The sequence below is a fragment of the Heptranchias perlo genome, chromosome 2 (genome assembly GCF_035084215.1).
Source record: "Heptranchias perlo isolate sHepPer1 chromosome 2, sHepPer1.hap1, whole genome shotgun sequence".
Taxonomy (NCBI): Eukaryota; Metazoa; Chordata; class Chondrichthyes; order Hexanchiformes; family Hexanchidae; genus Heptranchias; species Heptranchias perlo.
In genome coordinates, this window is record NC_090326.1 from 3906071 (window position 1) to 3931219 (window position 25149).

Here is a 25149-nt window from a genome sequence, read left to right on the forward strand (position 1 = left end):
ATCTCTTGAGCATAAAGACATTCAGTATCTGAAAGAAGCAGGCTGATGAGCTCTTTCAGTTTATTTATCCTGGCATCTGCAAAACCCATCGTCTCTCAAAGTCCATCATCTTTCATCCATTTTGTGTGCATGCCTACCCGAACTTGGTGCTGTCATTGTCTGAACCAGTGTTTTATGTTGTTCGATGACCGTCACAAACACGATGGGCCGAATGGCCTCCCACTGTGCCGTGAATGTTCTATGTTCCAATGTGCTAAAAGAAAATGCCATTTTGGGCGAGCAGCTTTTTTTTGGATCGAAAGAGACCTGAATTTCAAAGGGACAATTAGGAAAGAAAAGGTTGGACTCCTCTCTCGCATGCATCAGCCGTAGCTTCCCTGGTGGTCTAGTGGTTAGGATTCGGCGCTCTCACTGCCGCGGCCCGGGTTCGATTCCCGGTCAGGGAAGATTGCTTTCTTGGTGCTCGTCGTTCTGGTGCCAACGAATGTCCCATCACTGAGCCCAATGCTTGCTCCTGATCAACATTAGCTTTTTCGCCAACATAAATGCTAATCGAGCAGCGGGCAGCCGATCATTCTTTAATCTGACAAGCCATTAGAGCGACATACAATGCACTTTCATGCCTGCTGTAAAATGCCTACATTTCTTTAAAATGTGTTGACGCTGATCAAAGTTTGTGGGCAGATTTTTGTTGCCATTTCTCCCAAGATTCGGAAAAGACCTGTTGCTTGTCACTTTAATTGTCGCCAACCTTTAAATGTAGCTCACAGTGTCAGAACAGTAACTGTTCTCATTAGCCATTTATGTCTCTCCTGGCACGACATCTCCTTAACAACACCAACTAATCACAGCACCTCTTTCTTCAAATTGAATTCCAGTGTAAAAAATGAGCGTTTTCAAAGCTAAGGAAGATGTGCAAGATTGGAAGGAGTGTGCAACTGGAGATAATGGGCCTGAGGCAGTGAGAACATCTCTTGAACATTATCAGTACCTGAAAGGAGGGAGATGAGATCTTTGAGTTCATTTCTCCTGGCATCAGCAAAACCCATCGTCCCTCAATGCCCAACATCTTTCATCCATTTCGAGTGCATGCCGACCCGAACTTGGTGCTGTCATTGTCTGAACAAGTGTTTCATGTTCTTCGATGACCGTCGCAGACACGATGGGCCGAATGGCCTCCTTCTGTGCCCTGAATGTTCTGTGTTTCTATGTACGAAAAGAAAATGCCATTTTGGCCGAGCAGCTTGTTTGGGGAGAAAGGGACGTGAAATGCAGAGACAAATAGGAAAAAGAAGCTTGGACTGATGGCCTGCAAGATCGTGCCATGTGCTTCCCTGGTGGTCTCGTGGTTAGGATTCGGCGCTTTCACCGCCGTGGCCCGGGTTCGGTTCCCGGTCAGGGAACGTTATTTGCAAAGTGCTGTTCGTTCTGATGCCAGTGATTGCTCCTGATCGCTATCAGTTTTACACTGCTGTGGTTGCAACAAGGGGCTGCCCATCATTCCTTTATCTCACAACCCATTAGAGTGACACACAATGTACTTTCTTGCCTTCTGTAAAATGCCAGTATTTATTTTTAAAGTGTCGTGACGCTGATCAAAGTTTGTGGGAAGGTTTTTGTTGCCATTTCTAACAGATTTGGAAAAGATCTGCTGCCTGACACTCTAATTGTCGCCAACCTTTAACTATAGCTCACAGTGTCAGCACAGTCACTGTTATTTTAGACTTTTATGTCTCTTCTGCCACTACATCTCCTTAACAACACCAGCTGATCACAGCACCGCTTTCTTCAAAATGAGGCCCAGTGTAAAAAAAAATGCACGGTTTCAAAGCGAAGGGAGGTGTGCAAGATTGGAAGGAGTGTGCGACTGGATATAATGGGCCTGAGGCAGTGAGAACATCTCTTGAGCATAAAGACATTCAGTATCTGAAAGAAGCAGGCTGATGAGCTCTTTCAGTTTATTTATCCTGGCATCTGCAAAACCCATCGTCTCTCAAAGTCCATCATCTTTCATCCATTTTGTGTGCATGCCGACCCGAACTTGGTGCTGTCATTGTCTGAACCAGTGTTTTATGTTGTTCGATGACCGTCACAAACACGATGGGCCGAATGGCCTCCCACTGTGCCGTGAATGTTCTATGTTCCAATGTGCTAAAAGAAAATGCCATTTTGGGCGAGCAGCTTTTTTTTGGATCGAAAGAGACCTGAATTTCAAAGGGACAATTAGGAAAGAAAAGGTTGGACTCCTCTCTCGCATGCATCAGCCGTAGTTTCCCTGGTGGTCTAGTGGTTAGGATTCGGCACTCTCATCCGACGCGGCCCGGGTTCGATTCCCGGTCAGGGAAGATTGCTTTCTTGGTGCTCGTCGTTCTGGTGCCAACGAATGTCCCATCACTGAGCCCAATGCTTGCTCCTGATCAACATTCGCTTTTTCGCCAACATAAATGCTCATCGAGCAACGGGCAGCCGATCATTCTTTAATCTAACAAGCCATTAGAGCGACATACAATGCACTTTCATGCCTTCTGTAAAATGCCTACATTTCTTTAAAATGTGTTGACGCTGATCAAAGTTTGTGGGAAGATTTTTGTTGCCATTTCTCCCAAGATTCGGAAAAGACCTGTTGCTTGTCACTTTAATTGTCGCCAACCTTTAACTGTAGCTCACAGTGTCAGAACAGTAACTGTTCTCATTAGCCATTTATGTCTCTCCTGGCACGACATCTCCTTAACAACACCAACTAATCACAGCACCTCTTTCTTCAAATTGAATTCCAGTGTAAAAAATGAGCGTTTTCAAAGCTAAGGAAGATGTGCAAGATTGGAAGGAGTGTGCGACTGGAGATAATGGGCCTGAGGCAGTGAGAACATCTCTTGAACATTATCAGTACCTGAAAGGAGGGAGATGAGATCTTTGAGTTTATTTCTCCTGGCATCAGCAAAACCCATCGTCCCTCAATGCCCAACATCTTTCATCCATTTCGAGTGCATGCCGACCCGAACTTGGTGCTGTCATTGTCTGAACAAGTGTTTCATGTTCTTCGATGACCGTCGCAGACACGATGGGCCGAATGGCCTCCTTCTGTGCCCTGAATGTTCTGTGTTTCTATGTACGAAAAGAAAATGCCATTTTGGCCGAGCAGCTTGTTTGGGGAGAAAGGGACGTGAAATGCAGAGACAAATAGGAAAAAGAGGCTTGGACTGATGGCCTGCAAGATCGTGCCATGTGCTTCCCGGTGGTCAAGTGGTTAGGATTCGGCGCTTTCACTGCTGTGGCCCGGGTTCGATTCCCGGTCAGGGAACGTTATTTGCAAAGTGCTGTTCGTTCTGATGCCAGTGATTGCTCCTGATCGCTATCAGTTTTACACTGCTGTGGTTGCAACAAGGGGCTGCCCATCATTCCTTTGTCTCACAACCCATTAGAGTGACACACAATGTACTTTCTTGCCTTCTGTAAAATGCCAGTATTTATTTTTAAAGAGTCGTGATGCTGATCAAAGTTTGTGGGAAGGTTTTTGTTGCCATTTCCAGCAGATTTGGAAAAGATCTGCTGCCTGACACTCTAATTGTCGCCAACCTTTAACTATAGCTCACAGTGTCAGCACAGTCACTGTTTTTTTAGACTTTTATGTCTCTTCTGCCACTACATCTCCTTAACAACACCAGCTGATCACAGCACCGCTTTCTTCAAAATGAGGCCCAGTGTAAAAAAAAATGCACGGTTTCAAAGCGAAGGGAGGTGTGCAAGATTGGAAGGAGTGTGCGACTGGATATAATGGGCCTGAGGCAGTGAGAACATCTCTTGAGCATAAAGACATTCAGTATCTGAAAGAAGCAGGCTGATGAGCTCTTTCAGTTTATTTATCCTGGCATCTGCAAAACCCATCGTCCCTCAATGCCCAACTTCTTTCATCCATTTCGAGTGCATGCCGACCCGAACTTGGTGCTGTCATTGTCTGAACAAGTGTTTCATGTTCTTCGATGACCGTCGCAGACACGATGGGCCGAATGGCCTCCTTCTGTGCCCTGAATGTTCTGTGTTTCTATGTACGAAAAGAAAATGCCATTTTGGCCGAGCAGCTTGTTTGGGGAGAAAGGGACGTGAAATGCAGAGACAAATAGGAAAAAGAGGCTTGGACTGATGGCCTGCAAGATCATGCCATGTGCTTCCCTGGTGGTCTAGTGGTTAGGATTCGGCGCTTTCACCGCCATGGCCCGGGTTCGATTCCCGGTCAGGGAGCGTTATTTGCAAAGTGCTGTTCGTTCTGATGCCAGTGATTGCTCCTGATCGCTATCAGTTTTACACTGCTGTGGTTGCAACAAGGGGCTGCCCATCATTCCTTTATCTCACAACCCATTCGAGTGACACACAATGTACTTTCTTGCCTTCTGTAAAATGCCAGTATTTATTTTTAAAGAGTCGTGACGCTGATCAAAGTTTGTGGGAAGGTTTTTGTTGCCATTTCTAACAGATTTGGAAAAGATCTGCTGCCTGACACTCTAATTGTCGCCAACCTTTAACTATAGCTCACAGTGTCAGAACAGTCACTGTTTTTTAGACTTTTATGTCTCTTCTGCCACTACATCTCCTTAACAACACCAGCTGATCACAGCACCGCTTTCTTCAAAATGAGGCCCAGTGTAAAAAAAAATGCACGGTTTCAAAGCGAAGGGAGGTGTGCAAGATTGGAATGAGTGTGCGACTGGATATAATGGGCCAGAGGCAGTGAGAACATCTCTTGAGCATAAAGACATTCAGTATCTGAAAGAAGCAGGCTGATGAGCTCTTTCAGTTTATTTATCCTGGCATCTGCAAAACCCATCGTCTCTCAAAGTCCATCATCTTTCATCCATTTTGTGTGCATGCCTACCCGAACTTGGTGCTGTCATTGTCTGAACCAGTGTTTTATGTTGTTCGATGACCGTCACAAACACGATGGGCCGAATGGCCTCCCACTGTGCCGTGAATGTTCTATGTTCCAATGTGCTAAAAGAAAATGCCATTTTGGGCGAGCAGCTTTTTTTTGGATCGAAAGAGACCTGAATTTCAAAGGGACAATTAGGAAAGAAAAGGTTGGACTCCTCTCTCGCATGCATCAGCCGTAGCTTCCCTGGTGGTCTAGTGGTTAGGATTCGGCGCTCTCACCGCCGCGGCCCGGGTTCGATTCCCGGTCAGGGAAGATTGCTTTCTTGGTGCTCGTCGTTCTGGTGCCAACGAATGTCCCATCACTGAGCCCAATGCTTGCTCCTGATCAACATTAGCTTTTTCGCCAACATAAATGCTAATCGAGCAGCGGGCAGCCGATCATTCTTTAATCTAACAAGCCATTAGAGCGACATACAATGCACTTTCATGCCTTCTGTAAAATGCCTACATTTCTTTAAAATGTGTTGACGCTGATCAAAGTTTGTGGGAAGATTTTTGTTGCCATTTCTCCCAAGATTCGGAAAAGACCTGTTGCTTGTCACTTTAATTGTCGCCAACCTTTAACTGTAGCTCACAGTGTCAGAACAGTAACTGTTCTCATTAGCCATTTATGTCTCTCCTGGCACGACATCTCCTTAACAAGACCAACTAATCACAGCACCTCTTTCTTCAAATTGAATTCCAGTGTAAAAAATGAGCGTTTTCAAAGCTAAGGAAGATGTGCAAGATTGGAAGGAGTGTGCGACTGGAGATAATGGGCCTGAGGCAGTGAGAACATCTCTTGAACATTATCAGTACCTGAAAGGAGGGAGATGAGATCTTTGAGTTTATTTCTCCTGGCATCAGCAAAACCCATCGTCCCTCAATGCCCAACATCTTTCATCCATTTCGAGTGCATGCCGACCCGAACTTGGTGCTGTCATTGTCTGAACAAGTGTTTCATGTTCTTCGATGACCGTCGCAGACACGATGGGCCGAATGGCCTCCTTCTGTGCCCTGAATGTTCTGTGTTTCTATGTACGAAAAGAAAATGGCATTTTGGCCGAGCAGCTTGTTTGGGGAGAAAGGGACGTGAAATGCAGAGACAAATAGGAAAAAGAGGCTTGGACTGATGGCCTGCAAGATCGTGCCATGTGCTTCCCTGGTGGTCTAGTGGTTAGGATTCGGCGCTTTCACCGCCGCGGCCCGGGTTCGATTCCCGTTCAGGGAACGTTATTTGCAAAGTGCTGTTCGTTCTGATGCCAGTGATTGCTCCTGATCGCTATCAGTTTTACACTGCTGTGGTTGCAACAAGGGCTTGCCCATCATTCCTTTATCTCACAACCCATTAGAGTGACACACAATGTACTTTCTTGCCTTCTGTAAAATGCCAGTATTTATTTTTAAAGAGTCGTGACGCTGATCAAAGTTTGTGGGAAGGTTTTTGTTGCCATTTCTAACAGATTTGGAAAAGATCTGCTGCCTGACACTCTAATTGTCGCCAACCTTTAACTATAGCTCACAGTGTCAGAACAGTCACTGTTTTTTTAGACTTTTATGTCTCTTCTGCCACTACATCTCCTTAACAACACCAGCTGATCACAGCACCGCTTTCTTCAAAATGAGGCCCAGTGTAAAAAAAAATGCACGGTTTCAAAGCGAAGGGAGGTGTGCAAGATTGGAATGAGTGTGCGACTGGATATAATGGGCCTGAGGCAGTGAGAACATCTCTTGAGCATAAAGACATTCAGTATCTGAAAGAAGCAGGCTGATGAGCTCTTTCAGTTTATTTATCCTGGCATCTGCAAAACCCATCGTCTCTCAAAGTCCATCATCTTTCATCCATTTTGTGTGCATGCCTACCCGAACTTGGTGCTGTCATTGTCTGAACCAGTGTTTTATGTTGTTCGATGACCGTCACAAACACGATGGGCCGAATGGCCTCCCACTGTGCCGTGAATGTTCTATGTTCCAATGTGCTAAAAGAAAATGCCATTTTGGGCGAGCAGCTTTTTTTTGGATCGAAAGAGACCTGAATTTCAAAGGGACAATTAGGAAAGAAAAGGTTGGACTCCTCTCTCGCATGCATCAGCCGTAGCTTCCCTGGTGGTCTAGTGGTTAGGATTTGGCGCTCTCACCGCCGCGGCCCGGGTTCGATTCCCGGTCAGGGAAGATTGCTTTCTTGGTGCTCGTTGTTCTGGTGCCAACGAATGTCCCATCACTGAGCCCAATGCTTGCTCCTGATCAACATTAGCTTTTTCGCCAACGTAAATGCTAATCGAGCAGCGGGCAGCCGATCATTCTTTAATCTAACAAGCCATTCGAGCGACATACAATGCACTTTCATGCCTTCTGTAAAATGCCTACATTTCTTTAAAATGTGTTGACGCTGATCAAAGTTTGTGGGAAGATTTTTGTTGCCATTTCTCCCAAGATTCGGAAAAGACCTGTTGCTTGTCACTTTAATTGTCGCCAACCTTTAACTGTAGCTCACAGTGTCAGAACAGTAACTGTTCTCATTAGCCATTTATGTCTCTCCTGGCACGACATCTCCTTAACAACACCAACTAATCACAGCACCTCTTTCTTCAAATTGAATTCCAGTGTAAAAAATGAGCGTTTTCAAAGCTAAGGAAGATGTGCAAGATTGGAAGGAGTGTGCGACTGGAGATAATGGGCCTGAGGCAGTGAGAACATCTCTTGAACATTATCAGTACCTGAAAGGAGGGAGATGAGATCTTTGAGTTTATTTCTCCTGGCATCAGCAAAACCCATCGTCCCTCAATGCCCAACATCTTTCATCCATTTCGAGTGCATGCCGACCCGAACTTGGTGCTGTCATTGTCTGAACAAGTGTTTCATGTTCTTCGATGACCGTCGCAGACACGATGGGCCGAATGGCCTCCTTCTGTGCCCTGAATGTTCTGTGTTTCGATGTACGAAAAGAAAATGCCATTTTGGCCGAGCAGCTTGTTTGGGGAGAAAGGGACGTGAAATGCAGAGACAAATAGGAAAAAGAGGCTTGGACTGATGGCCTGCAAGATCGTGCCATGTGCTTCCCTGGTGGTCTTGTGGTTAGGATTCGGCGCTTTCACCGCTGCGGCCCGGGTTCGATTCCCGGTCAGGGAACGTTATTTGCAAAGTGCTGCTCGTTCTGATGCCAGTGATTGCTCCTGATCGCTATCAGTTTTACACTGCTGTGGTTGCAACAAGGGGCTGCCCATCATTCCTTTATCTCACAACCCATTAGAGTGACACACAATGTACTTTCTTGCCTTCTGTAAAATGCCAGTATTTATTTTTAAAGAGTCGTGATGCTGATCAAAGTTTGTGGGAAGGTTTTTGTTGCCATTTCCAGCAGATTTGGAAAAGATCTGCTGCCTGACACTCTAATTGTCGCCAACCTTTAACTATAGCTCACAGTGTCAGCACAGTCACTGTTTTTTTAGACTTTTATGTCTCTTCTGCCACTACATCTCCTTAACAACACCAGCTGATCACAGCACCGCTTTCTTCAAAATGAGGCCCAGTGTAAAAAAAAATGCACGGTTTCAAAGCGAAGGGAGGTGTGCAAGATTGGAAGGAGTGTGCGATTGGATATAATGGGCCTGAGGCAGTGAGAACATCTCTTGAGCATAAAGACATTCAGTATCTGAAAGAAGCAGGCTGATGAGCTCTTTCAGTTTATTTATCCTGGCATCTGCAAAACCCATCGTCTCTCAAAGTCCATCATCTTTCATCCATTTTGTGTGCATGCCTACCCGAACTTGGTGTTGTCATTGTCTGAACCAGTGTTTTATGTTGTTCGATGACCGTCACAGACACGATGGGCCGAATGGCCTCCCACTGTGCCGTGAATGTTCTATGTTCCAATGTGCTAAAAGAAAATGCCATTTTGGGCGAGCAGCTTTTTTTTGGATCGAAAGAGACCTGAATTTCAAAGGGACAATTAGGAAAGAAAAGGTTGGACTCCTCTCTCGCATGCATCAGCCGTAGCTTCCCTGGTGGTCTAGTGGTTAGGATTCGGTGCTCTCACCGCCGCGGCCAGGGTTCGATTCCCGGTCAGGGAAGATTGCTTTCTTGGTGCTCGTTGTTCTGGTGCCAACGAATGTCCCATCACTGAGCCCAATGCTTGCTCCTGATCAACATTAGCTTTTTCGCCAACATAAATGCTAATCGAGCAGCGGGCAGCCGATCATTCTTTAATCTAACAAGCCATTAGAGCGACATACAATGCACTTTCATGCCTTCTGTAAAATGCCTACATTTCTTTAAAATGTGTTGACGCTGATCAAAGTTTGTGGGAAGATTTTTGTTGCCATTTCTCCCAAGATTCGGAAAAGACCTGTTGCTTGTCACTTTAATTGTCGCCAACCTTTAACTGTAGCTCACAGTGTCAGAACAGTAACTGTTCTCATTAGCCATTCATGTCTCTCCTGGCATGACATCTCCTTAACAACACCAACTAATCACAGCACCTCTTTCTTCAAATTGAATTCCAGTGTAAAAAATGAGCGTTTTCAAAGCTAAGGAAGATGTGCAAGATTGGAAGGAGTGTGCGACTGGAGATAATGGGCCTGAGGCAGTGAGAACATCTCTTGAACATTATCAGTACCTGAAAGGAGGGAGATGAGATCTTTGAGTTTATTTCTCCTGGCATCAGCAAAACCCATCTTCCCTCAATGCCCAACATCTTTCATCCATTTCGAGTGCATGCCGACCCGAACTTGGTGCTGTCATTGTCTGAACAAGTGTTTCATGTTCTTCGATGACCGTCGCAGACACGATGGGCCGAATGGCCTCCTTCTGTGCCCTGAATGTTCTGTGTTTCTATGTACGAAAAGAAAATGGCATTTTGGCCGAGCAGCTTGTTTGGGGAGAAAGGGACGTGAAATGCAGAGACAAATAGGAAAAAGAGGCTTGGACTGATGGCCTGCAAGATCGTGCCATGTGCTTCCCTGGTGGTCTAGTGGTTAGGATTCGGCGCTTTCACCGCCGCGGCCCGTGTTCGATTCCCGGTCAGGGAACGTTATTTGCAAAGTGCTGTTCGTTCTGATGCCAGTGATTGCTCCTGATCGCTATCAGTTTTACACTGCTGTGGTTGCAACAAGGGGCTGCCCATCATTCCTTTATCTCACAACCCATTAGAGTGACACACAATGTACTTTCTTGCCTTCTGTAAAATGCCAGTATTTATTTTTAAAGAGTCGTGACGCTGATCAAAGTTTGTGGGAAGGTTTTTGTTGCCATTTCTAACAGATTTGGAAAAGATCTGCTGCCTGACACTCTAATTGTCGCCAACCTTTAACTATAGCTCACAGTGTCAGCACAGTCACTGTTTTTTTAGACTTTTATGTCTCTTCTGCCACTACATCTCCTTAACAACACCAGCTGATCACAGCACCGCTTTCTTCAAAATGAGGCCCAGTGTAAAAAAAAATGCACGGTTTCAAAGCGAAGGGAGGTGCGCAAGATTGGAAGGAGTGTGCGACTGGATATAATGGGCCTGAGGCAGTGAGAACATCTCTTGAGCATAAAGACATTCAGTATCTGAAAGAAGCAGGCTGATGAGCTCTTTCAGTTTATTTATCCTGGCATCTGCAAAACCCATCGTCTCTCAAAGTCCATCATCTTTCATCCATTTTGTGTGCATGCCTACCCGAACTTGGTGTTGTCATTGTCTGAACCAGTGTTTTATGTTGTTCGATGACCGTCACAGACACGATGGGCCGAATGGCCTCCCACTGTGCCGTGAATGTTCTATGTTCCAATGTGCTAAAAGAAAATGCCATTTTGGGCGAGCAGCTTTTTTTTGGATCGAAAGAGACCTGAATTTCAAAGGGACAATTAGGAAAGAAAAGGTTGGACTCCTCTCTCGCATGCATCAGCCGTAGCTTCCCTGGTGGTCTAGTGGTTAGGATTCGGCGCTCTCACCGCCGTGGCCCGGGTTCTATTCCCGGTCAGGGAAGATTGCTTTCTTGGTGCTCGTCGTTCTGGTGCCAACGAATGTCCCATCACTGAGCCCAATGCTTGCTCCTGATCAACATTAGCTTTTTCGCCAACATAAATGCTAATCGAGCAGCGGGCAGCCGATCATTCTTTAATCTAACAAGCCATTAGAGCGACATACAATGCACTTTCATGCCTTCTGTAAAATGCCTACATTTCTTTAAAATGTGTTGACGCTGATCAAAGTTTGTGGGAAGATTTTTGTTGCCATTTCTCCCAAGATTCGGAAAAGACCTGTTGCTTGTCACTTTAATTGTCGCCAACCTTTAACTGTAGCTCACAGTGTCAGAACAGTAACTGTTCTCATTAGCCATTTATATCTCTCCTGGCACGACATCTCCTTAACAACACCAACGAATCACAGCACCTCTTTCTTCAAATTGAATTCCAGTGTAAAAAATGAGCGTTTTCAAAGCTAAGGAAGATGTGCAAGATTGGAAGGAGTGTGCGACTGGAGATAATGGGCCTGAGGCAGTGAGAACATCTCTTGAACATTATCAGTACCTGAAAGGAGGGAGATGAGATCTTTGAGTTTATTTCTCCTGGCATCAGCAAAACCCATCGTCCCTCAATGCCCAACATCTTTCATCCATTTCGAGTGCATGCCGACCTGAACTTGGTGCTGTCATTGTCTGAACAAGTGTTTCATGTTCTTCGATGACCGTCGCAGACACGATGGGCCGAATGGCCTCCTTCTGTGCCCTGAATGTTCTGTGTTTCTATGTACGAAAAGAAAATGCCATTTTGGCCGAGCAGCTTGTTTGGGGAGAAAGGGACGTGAAATGCAGAGACAAATAGGAAAAAGAGGCTTGGACTGATGGCCTGCAAGATCGTGCCATGTGCTTCCCTGGTGGTCTAGTGGTTAGGATTCGGCGCTTTCACAGCCGCGGCCCGTGTTCGATTCCCGGTCAGGGAAAGTTATTTGCAAAGTGCTGTTCATTCTAATGCCAGTGATTGCTCCTGATCGCTATCAGTTTTACACTGCTGTGGTTGCAACAAGGGGCTGCCCATCATTCCTTTATCTCACAACCCATTAGAGTGACACACAATGTACTTTCTTGCCTTCTGTAAAATGCCAGTATTTATTTTTAAAGAGTCGTGACGCTGATCAAAGTTTGTGGGAAGGTTTTTGTTGCCATTTCTAACAGATTTGGAAAAGATCTGCTGCCTGACACTCCAATTGTCGCCAACCTTTAACTATAGCTCACAGTGTCAGCACAGTCACTGTTTTTTTAGACTTTTATGTCTCTTCTGCCACTACATTTCCTTAACAACACCAGCTGATCACAGCACCCCTTTCTTCAAAATGAGGCCCAGTGTAAAAAAAAATGCACGGTTTCAAAGCGAAGGGAGGTGTGCAAGATTGGAAGGAGTGTGCGACTGGATATAATGGGCCTGAGGCAGTGAGAACATCTCTTGAGCATAAAGACATTCAGTATCTGAAAGAAGCAGGCTGATGAGCTCTTTCAGTTTATTTATCCTGGCATCTGCAAAACCCATCGTCTCTCAAAGTCCATCATCTTTCATCCATTTTGTGTGCTTGCCTACCCGAACTTGGTGCTGTCATTGTCTGAACCAGTGTTTTATGTTGTTCGATGACCGTCACAAACACGATGGGCCGAATGGCCTCCCACTGTGCCGTGAATGTTCTATGTTCCAATGTGCTAAAAGAAAATGCCATTTTGGGCGAGCAGCTTTTTTTTGGATCGAAAGAGACCTGAATTTCAAAGGGACAATTAGGAAAGAAAAGGTTGGACTCCTCTCTCGCATGCAACAGCCGTAGCTTCCCTGGTGGTCTAGTGGTTAGGATTCGGCGCTCTCACCGCCGCGGCCCGGGTTCTATTCCCGGTCAGGGAAGATTGCTTTCTTGGTGCTCGTTGTTCTGGTGCCAACGAATGTCCCATCACTGAGCCCAATGCTTGCTCCTGATCAACATTAGCTTTTTCGCCAACATAAATGCTAATCGAGCAGCGGGCAGCCGATCATTCTTTAATCTAACAAGCCATTAGAGCGACATACAATGCACTTTCATGCCTTCTGTAAAATGCCTACATTTCTTTAAAATGTGTTGACGCTGATCAAAGTTTGTGGGAAGATTTTTGTTGCCATTTCTCCCAAGATTCGGAAAAGACCTGTTGCTTGTCACTTTAATTGTCGCCAACCTTTAACTGTAGCTCACAGTGTCAGAACAGTAACTGTTCTCATTAGTCATTTATGTCTCTCCTGGCACGACATCTCCTTAACAACACCAACTAATCACAGCACCTCTTTCTTCAAATTGAATTCCAGTGTAAAAAATGAGCGTTTTCAAAGCTAAGGAAGATGTGCAAGATTGGAAGGAGTGTGCGACTGGAGATAATGGGCCTGAGGCAGTGAGAACATCTCTTGAACATTATCAGTACCTGAAAGGAGGGAGATGAGATCTTTGAGTTTATTTCTCCTGGCATCAGCAAAACCCATCGTCCCTCAATGCCCAACATCTTTCATCCATTTCGAGTGCATGCCGACCTGAACTTGGTGCTGTCATTGTCTGAACAAGTGTTTCATGTTCTTCGATGACCGTCGCAGACACGATGGGCCGAATGGCCTCCTTCTGTGCCCTGAATGTTCTGTGTTTCTATGTACGAAAAGAAAATGCCATTTTGGCCGAGCAGCTTGTTTGGGGAGAAAGGGACGTGAAATGCAGAGACAAATAGGAAAAAGAGGCTTGGACTGATGGCCTGCAAGGTCGTGCCATGTGCTTCCCTGGTGGTCTAGTGGTTAGGATTCGGCGCTTTCACCGCCGCGGCCCGTGTTCGATTCCCGGTCAGGGAACGTTATTTGCAAAGTGCTGTTTGTTCTGATGCCAGTGATTGCTCCTGATCGCTATCAGTTTTACACTGCTGTGGTTGCAACAAGGGGCTGCCCATCATTCCTTTATCTCACAACCCATTAGAGTGACACACAATGTACTTTCTTGCCTTCTGTAAAATGCCAGTATTTATTTTTAAAGAGTCGTGACGCTGATCAAAGTTTGTGGGAAGGTTTTTGTTGCCATTTCTAACAGATTTGGAAAAGATCTGCTGCCTGACACTCTAATTGTCGCCAACCTTTAACTATAGCTCACAGTGTCAGCACAGTCACTGTTTTTTTAGACTTTTATGTCTCTTCTGCCACTACATCTCCTTTACAACACCAGCTGATCACAGCACCGCTTTCTTCAAAATGAGGCCCAGTGTAAAAAAAAATGCACGGTTTCAAAGCGAAGGGAGGTGTGCAAGATTGGAAGGAGTGTGCGACTGGATATAATGGGCCTGAGGCAGTGAGAACATCTCTTGAGCATAAAGACATTCAGTATCTGAAAGAAGCAGGCTGATGAGCTCTTTCAGTTTATTTATCCTGGCATCTGCAAAACCCATCGTCTCTCAAAGTCCATCATCTTTCATCCATTTTGTGTGCATGCCTACCCGAACTTGGTGCTGTCATTGTCTGAACCAGTGTTTTATGTTGTTCGATGACCGTCACAAACACGATGGGCCGAATGGCCTCCCACTGTGCCGTGAATGTTCTATGTTCCAATGTGCTAAAAGAAAATGCCATTTTGGGCGAGCAGCTTTTTTTTGGATCGAAAGAGACCTGAATTTCAAAGGGACAATTAGGAAAGAAAAGGTTGGACTCCTCTCTCGCATGCATCAGCCGTAGCTTCCCTGGTGGTCTAGTGGTTAGGATTCGGCGCTCTCACCGCCGCGGCCCGGGTTCGATTCCCGGTCAGGGAAGATTGCTTTCTTGGTGCTCGTCGTTCTGGTGCCAACGAATGTGCCATCACTGAGCCCAATGCTTGCTCCTGATCAACATTAGCTTTTTCGCCAACATAAATGCTAATCGAGCAGCGGGCAGCCGATCATTCTTTAATCTAACAAGCCATTAGAGCGACATACAATGCACTTTCATGCCTTCTGTAAAATGCCTACATTTCTTTAAAATGTGTTGACGCTGATCAAAGTTTGTGGGAAGATTTTTGTTGCCATTTCTCCCAAGATTCGGAAAAGACCTGTTGCTTGTCACTTTAATTGTCGCCAACCTTTAACTGTAGCTCACAGTGTCAGAACAGTAACTGTTCTCATTAGTCATTTATGTCTCTCCTGGCACGACATCTCCTTAACAACACCAACTAATCACAGCACCTCTTTCTTCAAATTGAATTCCAGTGTAAAAAATGAGCGTTTTCAAAGCTAAGGAAGATGTGCAAGATTGGAAGGAGTGTGCGACTGGAGATAATGGGCCTGAGGCAGTGAGAACATCTCTTGAACATTATCAGTACCTGAAAGGAGGGAGATGAGATCTTTGAGTTTATTTCTCCTGGCATCAGCAAAACGCATCGTCCCTCAATGCCCAACATCTTTCATCCATTTTGAGTGCATGCCGACCCGAACTTGGTGCTGTCATTGTCTGAACAAGTGTTTCATGTTCTTCGATGACCGTCGCAGACACGATGGGCCGAATGGCCTCCTTCTGTGCCCTGAATGTTCTGTGTTTCTATGTACGAAAAGAAAATGCCATTTTGGCCGAGCAGCTTGTTTGGGGAGAAAGGGACGTGAAATGCAGAGACAAATAGGAAAAAGAGGCTTGGACTGATGGCCTGCAAGGTCGTGCCATGTGCTTCCCTGGTGGTCTAGTGGTTAGGATTCGGCGCTTTCACCGCCGCGGCCCGTGTTCGATTCCCGGTCAGGGAGCGTTATTTGCAAAGTGCTGTTCGTTCTGATGCCAGTGATTGCTCCTGATCGCTATCAGTTTTACACTGCTGTGGTTGCAACAAGGGGCTGCCCATCATTCCTTTATCTCACAACCCATTAGAGTGACACACAATGTACTTTCTTGCCTTCTGTAAAATGCCAGTATTTATTTTTAAAGAGTCGTGACGCTGATCAAAGTTTGTGGGAAGGTTTTTGTTGCCATTTCTAACAGATTTGGAAAAGATCTGCTGCCTGACACTCTAATTGTCGCCAACCTTTAACTATAGCTCACAGTGTCAGCACAGTCACTGTTTTTTTAGACTTTTATGTCTCTTCTGCCACTACATTTCCTTAACAACACCAGCTGATCACAGCACCGCTTTCTTCAAAATGAGGCCCAGTGTAAAAAAAAATGCACGGTTTCAAAGCGAAGGGAGGTGTGCAAGATTGGAAGGAGTGTGCGACTGGATATAATGGGCCTGAGGCAGTGAGAACATCTCTTGAGCATAAAGACATTCAGTATCTGAAAGAAGCAGGCTGATGAGCTCTTTCAGTTTATTTATCCTGGCATCTGCAAAACCCATCGTCTCTCAAAGTCCATCATCTTTCATCCATTTTGTGTGCATGCCTACCCGAACTTGGTGCTGTCATTGTCTGAACCAGTGTTTTATGTTGTTCGATGACCGTCACAAACACGATGGGCCGAATGGCCTCCCACTGTGCCGTGAATGTTCTATGTTCCAATGTGCTAAAAGAAAATGCCATTTTGGGCGAGCAGCTTTTTTTTGGATCGAAAGAGACCTGAATTTCAAAGGGACAATTAGGAAAGAAAAGGTTGGACTCCTCTCTCGCATGCATCAGCCGTAGCTTCCCTGGTGGTCTAGTGGTTAGTATTCGGCGCTTTCACCGCCGTGGCCTGGGTTATATTCCCGGTCAGGGAAGATTGCTTTCTTGGTGCTCGTCGTTCTGGTGCCAACGAATGTCCCATCACTGAGCCCAATGCTTGCTCCTGATCAACATTAGCTTTTTCGCCAACATCAATGCTAATCGAGCAGCGGGCAGCCGATCATTCTTTAATCTAACAAGCCATTAGAGCGACATACAATGCACTTTCATGCCTTCTGTAAAAAGCCTACATTTCTTTAAAATGTGTTGACGCTGATCAAAGTTTGTGGGAAGATTTTTGTTGCCATTTCTCCCAAGATTCGGAAAAGACCTGTTGCTTGTCACTTTAATTGTCGCCAACCTTTAACTGTAGCTCACAGTGTCAGAACAGTAACTGTTCTCATTAGCCATTTATGTCTCTCCTGGCACGACATCTCCTTAACAACACCAACTAATCACAGCACCTCTTTCTTCAAATTGAATTCCAGTGTAAAAAATGAGCGTTTTCAAAGCTAAGGAAGATGTGCAAGATTGGAAGGAGTGTGCGACTGGAGATAATGGGCCTGAGGCAGTGAGAACATCTCTTGAACATTATCAGTACCTGAAAGGAGGGAGATGAGATCTTTGAGTTTATTTCTCCTGGCATCAGCAAAACCCATCGTCCCTCAATGCCCAACATCTTTCATCCATTTCGAATGCATGCCGACCCGAACTTGGTGCTGTCATTGTCTGAACAAGTGTTTCATGTTCTTCGATGACCGTCGCAGACACGATGGGCCGAATGGCCTCCTTCTGTGCCCTGAATGTTCTGTGTTTCTATGTACGAAAAGAAAATGACATTTTGGCCGAGCAGCTTGTTTGGGGAGAAAGGGACGTGAAATGCAGAGACAAATAGGAAAAAGAGGCTTGGACTGATGGCCTGCAAGATCGTGCCATGTGCTTCCCTGGTGGTCTAGTGGTTAGGATTCGGCGCTTTCACCGCCGCGGCCCGGGTTCGATTCCCGGTCAGGGAACGTTATTTGCAAAGTGCTGTTCGTTCTGATGCCAGTGATTGCTCCTGATCGCTATCAGTTTTACACTGCTGTGGTTGCAACAAGGGGCTGCCCATCATTCCTTTATCTCACAACCCATTAGAGTGACACACAATGTACTTTCTTGCCTTCTGTAAAATGCCAGTATTTATTTTTAAAGAGTCGTGACGCTGATCAAAGTTTGTGGGAAGGTTTTTGTTGCCTTTTCTAACAGATTTGGAAAAGATCTGCTGCCTGACACTCTAATTGTCGCCAACCTTGAACTATAGCTCACAGTGTCAGCACAGTCACTGTTTTTTTAGACTTTTATGTCTCTTCTGCCACTACATCTCCTTAACAACACCAGCTGATCACAGCACCGCTTTCTTCAAAATGAGGCCCAGTGTAAAAAAAAATGCACGGTTTCAAAGCGAAGGGAGGTGTGCAAGATTGGAAGGAGTGTGCGACTGGATATAATGGGCCTGAGGCAGTGAGAACATCTCTTGAGCATAAAGACATTCAGTATCTGAAAGAAGCAGGCTGATGAGCTCTTTCAGTTTATTTATCCTGGCATCTGCAAAACCCATCGTCTCTCAAAGTCCATCATCTTTCATCCATTTTGTGTGCATGCCTACCCGAACTTGGTGCTGTCATTGTCTGAACCAGTGTTTTATGTTGTTCGATGACCGTCACAAACACGATGGGCCGAATGGCCTCCCACTGTGCCGTGAATGTTCTATGTTCCAATGTGCTAAAAGAAAATGCCATTTTGGGCGAGCAGCTTTTTTTTGGATCGAAAGAGACCTGAATTTCAAAGGGACAATTAGGAAAGAAAAGGTTGGACTCCTCTCTCGCATGCATCAGCCGTAGCTTCCCTGGTGGTCTAGTGGTTAGGATTCGGCGCTCTCACCGCCGCGGCCCGGGTTCGATTCCCGGTCAGGGAAGATTGCTTTCTTGGTGCTCGTCGTTCTGGTGCCAACGAATGTGCCATCACTGAGCCCAATGCTTGCTCCTGATCAACATTAGCTTTTTCGCCAACATAAATGCTAATCGAGCAGCGGGCAGCCGATCATTCTTTAATCTAACAAGCCATTAGAGCGACATACAATGCACTTTCATGCCTTCTGTAAAATGCCTACATTTCTTTAAAATGTGTTGACGCTGATCAAAGTTTGTGGGAAGATTTTTGTTGCCATTTCTCCCAAGATTCGGAAAAGACCTGTTGCTTGTCACTTTAATTGTCGCCAACCTTTAACTGTAGCTCACAGTGTCAGAACAGTAACTGTTCTCATTAGTCATTTATGTCTCTCCTGGCACGACATCTCCTTAACAACACCAACTAATCACAGCACCTCTTTCTTCAAATTGAATTCCAGTGTAAAAAATGAGCGTTTTCAAAGCTAAGGAAGATGTGCAAGATTGGAAGGAGTGTGCGACTGGAGATAATGGGCCTGAGGCAGTGAGAACATCTCTTGAACATTATCAGTACCTGAAAGGAGGGAGATGAGATCTTTGAGTTTATTTCTCCTGGCATCAGCAAAACCCATCGTCCCTCAATGCCCAACATCTTTCATCCATTTCGAGTGCATGCCGACCTGAACTTGGTGCTGTCATTGTCTGAACAAGTGTTTCATGTTCTTCGATGACCGTCGCAGACACGATGGGCCGAATGGCCTCCTTCTGTGCCCTGAATGTTCTGTGTTTCTATGTACGAAAAGAAAATGCCATTTTGGCCGAGCAGCTTGTTTGGGGAGAAAGGGACGTGAAATGCAGAGACAAATAGGAAAAAGAGGCTTGGACTGATGGCCTGCAAGATCGTGCCATGTGCTTCCCTGGTGGTCTAGTGGTTAGGATTCGGCGCTTTCACCGCCGCGGCCCGTGTTCGATTCCCGGTCAGGGAACGTTATTTGCAAAGTGCTGTTCGTTCTGATGCCAGTGATTGCTCCTGATCGCTATCAGTTTTACACTGCTGTGGTTGCAACAAGGGGCTGCCCATCATTCCTTTATCTCACAACCCATTAGAGTGACACACAATGTACTTTCTTGCCTTCTGTAAAATGCCAGTATTTATTTTTAAAGAGTCGTGACGCTGATCAAAGTTTGTGGGAAGGTTTTTGTTGCCATTTCTAACAGATTTGGAAAAGATCTGCTGCCTGACACTCTAATTGTCGCCAACCTTGAACTATAGCTCACAGTGTCAGCACAGTCACTGTTTTTTTAGACTTTTATGTCTCTTCTGCCACTACATCTCCTTAACAACACCAGCTGATCACAGCACCGCTTTCTTCAAAATGAGGCCCAGTGTAAAAAAAAATGCACGGTTTCAAAGCGAAGGGAGGTGTGCAAGATTGGAAGGAGTGTGCGACTGGATATAATGGGCCTGAGGCAGTGAGAACATCTCTTGAGCATAAAGACATTCAGTATCTGAAAGAAGCAGGCTGATGAGCTCTTTCAGTTTATTTATCCTGGCATCTGCAAAACCCATCGTCTCTCAAAGTCCATCATCTTTCATCCATTTTGTGTGCATGCCTACCCGAACTTGGTGCTGTCATTGTCTGAACCAGTGTTTTATGTTGTTCGATGACCGTCACAAACACGATGGGCCGAATGGCCTCCCACTGTGCCGTGAATGTTCTATGTTCCAATGTGCTAAAAGAAAATGCCATTTTGGGCGAGCAGCTTTTTTTTGGATCGAAAGAGACCTGAATTTCAAAGGGACAATTAGGAAAGAAAAGGTTGGACTCCTCTCTCGCATGCATCAGCCGTAGCTTCCCTGGTGGTCTAGTGGTTAGGATTCGGCGCTCTCACCGCCGCGGCCCGGGTTCGATTCCCGGTCAGGGAAGATTGCTTTCTTGGTGCTCGTCGTTCTGGTGCCAACGAATGTCCCATCACTGAGCCCAATGCTTGCTCCTGATCAACATTAGCTTTTTCGCCAACATAAATGCTAATCGAGCAGCGGGCAGCCGATCATTCTTTAATCTAACAAGCCATTAGAGCGACATACAATGCACTTTCATGCCTTCTGTAAAATGCCTACATTTCTTTAAAATGTGTTGACGCTGATCAAAGTTTGTGGGAAGATTTTTGTTGCCATTTCTCCCAAGATTCGGAAAAGACCTGTTGCTTGTCACTTTAATTGTCGCCAACCTTTAACTGTAGCTCACAGTGTCAGAACAGTAACTGTTCTCATTAGTCATTTATGTCTCTCCTGGCACGACATCTCCTTAACAACACCAACTAATCACAGCACCTCTTTCTTCAAATTGAATTCCAGTGTAAAAAATGAGCGTTTTCAAAGCTAAGGAAGATGTGCAAGATTGGAAGGAGTGTGCGACTGGAGATAATGGGCCTGAGGCAGTGAGAACATCTCTTGAACATTATCAGTACCTGAAAGGAGGGAGATGAGATCTTTGAGTTTATTTCTCCTGGCATCAGCAAAACCCATCGTCCCTCAATGCCCAACATCTTTCATCCATTTCGAGTGCATGCCGACCTGAACTTGGTGCTGTCATTGTCTGAACAAGTGTTTCATGTTCTTCGATGACCGTCGCAGACACGATGGGCCGAATGGCCTCCTTCTGTGCCCTGAATGTTCTGTGTTTCTATGTACGAAAAGAAAATGCCATTTTGGCCGAGCAGCTTGTTTGGGGAGAAAGGGACGTGAAATGCAGAGACAAATAGGAAAAAGAGGCTTGGACTGATGGCCTGCAAGATCGTGCCATGTGCTTCCCTGGTGGTCTAGTGGTTAGGATTCGGCGCTTTCACCGCCGCGGCCCGTGTTCGATTCCCAGTCAGGGAACGTTATTTGCAAAGTGCTGTTCGTTCTGATGCCAGTGATTGCTCCTGATCGCTATCAGTTTTACACTGCTGTGGTTGCAACAAGGGGCTGCCCATCATTCCTTTATCTCACAACCCATTAGAGTGACACACAATGTACTTTCTTGCCTTCTGTAAAATGCCAGTATTTATTTTTAAAGAGTCGTGACGCTGATCAAAGTTTGTGGGAAGGTTTTTGTTGCCATTTCTAACAGATTTGGAAAAGATCTGCTGCCTGACACTCTAATTGTCGCCAACCTTGAACTATAGCTCACAGTGTCAGCACAGTCACTGTTTTTTTAGACTTTTATGTCTCTTCTGCCACTACATCTCCTTAACAACACCAGCTGATCACAGCACCGCTTTCTTCAAAATGAGGCCCAGTGTAAAAAAAAATGCACGGTTTCAAAGCGAAGGGAGGTGTGCAAGATTGGAAGGAGTGTGCGACTGGATATAATGGGCCTGAGGCAGTGAGAACATCTCTTGAGCATAAAGACATTCAGTATCTGAAAGAAGCAGGCTGATGAGCTCTTTCAGTTTATTTATCCTGGCATCTGCAAAACCCATCGTCTCTCAAAGTCCATCATCTTTCATCCATTTTGTGTGCATGCCTACCCGAACTTGGTGCTGTCATTGTCTGAACCAGTGTTTTATGTTGTTCGATGACCGTCACAAACACGATGGGCCGAATGGCCTCCCACTGTGCCGTGAATGTTCTATGTTCCAATGTGCTAAAAGAAAATGCCATTTTGGGCGAGCAGCTTTTTTTTGGATCGAAAGAGACCTGAATTTCAAAGGGACAATTAGGAAAGAAAAGGTTGGACTCCTCTCTCGCATGCATCAGCCGTAGCTTCCCTGGTGGTCTAGTGGTTAGGATTCGGCCCTCTCACCGCCGCGGCCCGGGTTCGATTCCCGGTCAGGGAAGATTGCTTTCTTGGTGCTCGTCGTTCTGGTGCCAACGAATGTCCCATCACTGAGCCCAATGCTTGCTCCTGATCAACATTAGCTTTTTCGCCAACATAAATGCTAATCGAGCAGCGGGCAGCCGATCATTCTTTAATCTGACAAGCCATTAGAGCGACATACAATGCACTTTCATGCCTTCTGTAAAATGCCTACATTTCTTTAAAATGTGTTGACGCTGATCAAAGTTTGTGGGCAGATTTTTGTTGCCATTTCTCCCAAGATTCGGAAAAGACCTGTTGCTTGTCACTTTAATTGTCGCCAACCTTTAACTGTAGCTCACAGTGTCAGAACAGTAACTGTTCTCATTAGCCATTTATGTCTCTCCTGGCACGACATCTCCTTAACAACATCAACTCATCACAGCACCTCTTTCTTCAAATTGAATTCCAGTGTAAAAAATGAGCGTTTTCAAAGCTAAGGAAGATGTGCAAAATTGGAAGGAGTGTGCGACTGGAGATAATGGGCCTGAGGCAGTGAGAACATCTCTTGAACATTATCAGTACCTGAAAGGAGGGAGATGAGATCTTTGAGTTTATTTCTCCTGGCATCAGCAAAACCCATCGTCCCTCAATGCCCAACATCTTTCATCCATTTCGAGTGCATGCCGACCCGAACTTGGTGCTGTCATTGTCTGAACAAGTGTTTCATGTTCTTCGATGACCGTCGCAGACACGATGGGCCGAATGGCCTCCTTCTGTGCCCTGAATGTTCTGTGTTTCTATGTACGAAAAGAAAATGCCATTTTGGCCGAGCAGCTTGTTTGGGGAGAAAGGGACGTGAAATGCAGAGACAAATAGGAAAAAGAGGCTTGGACTGATGGCCTGCAAGATCGTGCCATGTGCTTCCCTGGTGGTCTAGTGGTTAGGATTCGGCGCTTTCACCGCCGCGGCCCGGGTTCGATTCCCGGTCAGGGAACGTTATTTGCAAAGTGCTGTTCGTTCTGATGCCAGTGATTGCTCCTGATCGCTATCAGTTTTACACTGCTGTGGTTGCAACAAGGGGCTGCCCATCATTCCTTTATCTCACAACCCATTCGAGTGACACACAATGTACTTTCTTGCCTTCTGTAAAATGCCAGTATTTATTTTTAAAGAGTCGTGACGCTGATCAAAGTTTGTGGGAAGGTTTTTGTTGCCATTTCTAACAGATTTGGAAAAGATCTGCTGCCTGACACTCTAATTGTCGCCAACCTTTAACTATAGCTCACAGTGTCAGCACAGTCACTGTTTTTTTAGACTTTTATGTCTCTTCTGCCACTACATCTCCTTAACAACACCAGCTGATCACAGCACCGCTTTCTTCAAAATGAGGCCCAGTGTAAAAAAAAATGCACGGTTTCAAAGCGAAGGGAGGTGTGCAAGATTGGAAGGAGTGTGCGACTGGATATAATGGGCCTGAGGCAGTGAGAACATCTCTTGAGCATAAAGACATTCAGTATCTGAAAGAAGCAGGCTGATGAGCTCTTTCAGTTTATTTATCCTGGCATCTGCAAAACCCATCGTCTCTCAAAGTCCATCATCTTTCATCCATTTTGTGTGCATGCCTACCCGAACTTGGTGCTGTCATTGTCTGAACCAGTGTTTTATGTTGTTCGATGACCGTCACAAACACGATGGGCCGAATGGCCTCCCACTGTGCCGTGAATGTTCTATGTTCCAATGTGCTAAAAGAAAATGCCATTTTGGGCGAGCAGCTTTTTTTTGGATCGAAAGAGACCTGAATTTCAAAGGGACAATTAGGAAAGAAAAGGTTGGACTCCTCTCTCGCATGCATCAGCCGTAGCTTCCCTGGTGGTCTAGTGGTTAGGATTCGGCGCTCTCACCGCCGCGGCCCGGGTTCTCTTCCCGGTCAGGGAAGATTGCTTTCTTGGTGCTCGTCGTTCTGGTGCCAACGAATGTCCCATCACTGAGCCCAATGCTTGCTCCTGATCAACATTAGCTTTTTCGCCAACATAAATGCTAATCGAGCAGCGGGCAGCCGATCATTCTTTCATCTAACAAGCCATTAGAGCGACATACAATGCACTTTCATGCCTTCTGTAAAAAGCCTACATTTCTTTAAAATGTGTTGACGCTGATCAAAGTTTGTGGGAAGATTTTTTTTGCCATTTCTCCCAAGATTCGGAAAAGACCTGTTGCTTGTCACTTTAATTGTCGCCAACCTTTAACTGTAGCTCACAGTGTCAGAACAGTAACTGTTCTCATTAGCCATTTATGTCTCTCCTGGCACGACATCTCCTTAACAACATCAACTCATCACAGCACCTCTTTCTTCAAATTGAATTCCAGTGTAAAAAATGAGCGTTTTCAAAGCTAAGGAAGATGTGCAAAATTGGAAGGAGTGTGCGACTGGAGATAATGGGCCTGAGGCAGTGAGAACATCTCTTGAACATTATCAGTACCTGAAAGGAGGGAGATGAGATCTTTGAGTTTATTTCTCCTGGCATCAGCAAAACCCATCGTCCCTCAATGCCCAACATCTTTCATCCATTTCGAGTGCATGCCGACCCGAACTTGGTGCTGTCATTGTCTGAACAAGTGTTTCATGTTCTTCGATGACCGTCGCAGACACGATGGGCCGAATGGCCTCCTTCTGTGCCCTGAATGTTCTGTGTTTCTATGTACGAAAAGAAAATGCCATTTTGGCCGAGCAGCTTGTTTGGGGAGAAAGGGACGTGAAATGCAGAGACAAATAGGAAAAAGAGGCTTGGACTGATGGCCTGCACGATCGTGCCATGTGCTTCCCTGGTGGTCTAGTGGTTAGGATTCGGCGCTTTCACCGCCGCGGCCCGGGTTCGATTCCCGGTCAGGGAACGTTATTTGCAAAGTGCTGTTCGTTCTGATGCC

The 25149-nt window shown here is 45.6% G+C and overlaps 22 non-coding genes across 22 annotated transcripts; all 22 read left to right on the top strand.

Annotated features, from left to right (window-relative positions):
• Window positions 1-374: 374 nt before the first annotated feature.
• Window positions 375-446, top strand: trnae-cuc (transfer RNA glutamic acid (anticodon CUC)). Its single transcript has one exon. It is a non-coding gene; the product is annotated as a tRNA-Glu (tRNA).
• An 885-nt stretch (window positions 447-1331) lies between these two features.
• On the top strand, window positions 1332-1403 carry trnae-uuc (transfer RNA glutamic acid (anticodon UUC)). The gene has a single exon. It is a non-coding gene; the product is annotated as a tRNA-Glu (tRNA).
• A 2764-nt stretch (window positions 1404-4167) lies between these two features.
• trnae-uuc (transfer RNA glutamic acid (anticodon UUC)) lies at window positions 4168-4239 on the top strand. The gene has a single exon. It is a non-coding gene; the product is annotated as a tRNA-Glu (tRNA).
• An 868-nt stretch (window positions 4240-5107) lies between these two features.
• Window positions 5108-5179, top strand: trnae-cuc (transfer RNA glutamic acid (anticodon CUC)). Its single transcript has one exon. It is a non-coding gene; the product is annotated as a tRNA-Glu (tRNA).
• Window positions 5180-6064: 885 nt separating this feature from the next.
• trnae-uuc (transfer RNA glutamic acid (anticodon UUC)) lies at window positions 6065-6136 on the top strand. The gene has a single exon. It is a non-coding gene; the product is annotated as a tRNA-Glu (tRNA).
• An 869-nt stretch (window positions 6137-7005) lies between these two features.
• trnae-cuc (transfer RNA glutamic acid (anticodon CUC)) lies at window positions 7006-7077 on the top strand. The gene has a single exon. It is a non-coding gene; the product is annotated as a tRNA-Glu (tRNA).
• An 885-nt stretch (window positions 7078-7962) lies between these two features.
• On the top strand, window positions 7963-8034 carry trnae-uuc (transfer RNA glutamic acid (anticodon UUC)). Its single transcript has one exon. It is a non-coding gene; the product is annotated as a tRNA-Glu (tRNA).
• An 869-nt stretch (window positions 8035-8903) lies between these two features.
• On the top strand, window positions 8904-8975 carry trnae-cuc (transfer RNA glutamic acid (anticodon CUC)). Its single transcript has one exon. It is a non-coding gene; the product is annotated as a tRNA-Glu (tRNA).
• Window positions 8976-9860: 885 nt separating this feature from the next.
• trnae-uuc (transfer RNA glutamic acid (anticodon UUC)) lies at window positions 9861-9932 on the top strand. Its single transcript has one exon. It is a non-coding gene; the product is annotated as a tRNA-Glu (tRNA).
• Window positions 9933-10801: 869 nt separating this feature from the next.
• Window positions 10802-10873, top strand: trnae-cuc (transfer RNA glutamic acid (anticodon CUC)). The gene has a single exon. It is a non-coding gene; the product is annotated as a tRNA-Glu (tRNA).
• A 1826-nt stretch (window positions 10874-12699) lies between these two features.
• On the top strand, window positions 12700-12771 carry trnae-cuc (transfer RNA glutamic acid (anticodon CUC)). Its single transcript has one exon. It is a non-coding gene; the product is annotated as a tRNA-Glu (tRNA).
• Window positions 12772-13656: 885 nt separating this feature from the next.
• trnae-uuc (transfer RNA glutamic acid (anticodon UUC)) lies at window positions 13657-13728 on the top strand. Its single transcript has one exon. It is a non-coding gene; the product is annotated as a tRNA-Glu (tRNA).
• Window positions 13729-14597: 869 nt separating this feature from the next.
• On the top strand, window positions 14598-14669 carry trnae-cuc (transfer RNA glutamic acid (anticodon CUC)). The gene has a single exon. It is a non-coding gene; the product is annotated as a tRNA-Glu (tRNA).
• An 885-nt stretch (window positions 14670-15554) lies between these two features.
• trnae-uuc (transfer RNA glutamic acid (anticodon UUC)) lies at window positions 15555-15626 on the top strand. The gene has a single exon. It is a non-coding gene; the product is annotated as a tRNA-Glu (tRNA).
• Window positions 15627-17452: 1826 nt separating this feature from the next.
• trnae-uuc (transfer RNA glutamic acid (anticodon UUC)) lies at window positions 17453-17524 on the top strand. The gene has a single exon. It is a non-coding gene; the product is annotated as a tRNA-Glu (tRNA).
• An 869-nt stretch (window positions 17525-18393) lies between these two features.
• Window positions 18394-18465, top strand: trnae-cuc (transfer RNA glutamic acid (anticodon CUC)). Its single transcript has one exon. It is a non-coding gene; the product is annotated as a tRNA-Glu (tRNA).
• Window positions 18466-19350: 885 nt separating this feature from the next.
• trnae-uuc (transfer RNA glutamic acid (anticodon UUC)) lies at window positions 19351-19422 on the top strand. The gene has a single exon. It is a non-coding gene; the product is annotated as a tRNA-Glu (tRNA).
• An 869-nt stretch (window positions 19423-20291) lies between these two features.
• Window positions 20292-20363, top strand: trnae-cuc (transfer RNA glutamic acid (anticodon CUC)). Its single transcript has one exon. It is a non-coding gene; the product is annotated as a tRNA-Glu (tRNA).
• An 885-nt stretch (window positions 20364-21248) lies between these two features.
• Window positions 21249-21320, top strand: trnae-uuc (transfer RNA glutamic acid (anticodon UUC)). The gene has a single exon. It is a non-coding gene; the product is annotated as a tRNA-Glu (tRNA).
• An 869-nt stretch (window positions 21321-22189) lies between these two features.
• Window positions 22190-22261, top strand: trnae-cuc (transfer RNA glutamic acid (anticodon CUC)). The gene has a single exon. It is a non-coding gene; the product is annotated as a tRNA-Glu (tRNA).
• An 885-nt stretch (window positions 22262-23146) lies between these two features.
• Window positions 23147-23218, top strand: trnae-uuc (transfer RNA glutamic acid (anticodon UUC)). Its single transcript has one exon. It is a non-coding gene; the product is annotated as a tRNA-Glu (tRNA).
• Window positions 23219-25044: 1826 nt separating this feature from the next.
• On the top strand, window positions 25045-25116 carry trnae-uuc (transfer RNA glutamic acid (anticodon UUC)). The gene has a single exon. It is a non-coding gene; the product is annotated as a tRNA-Glu (tRNA).
• Window positions 25117-25149: the final 33 nt, after the last annotated feature.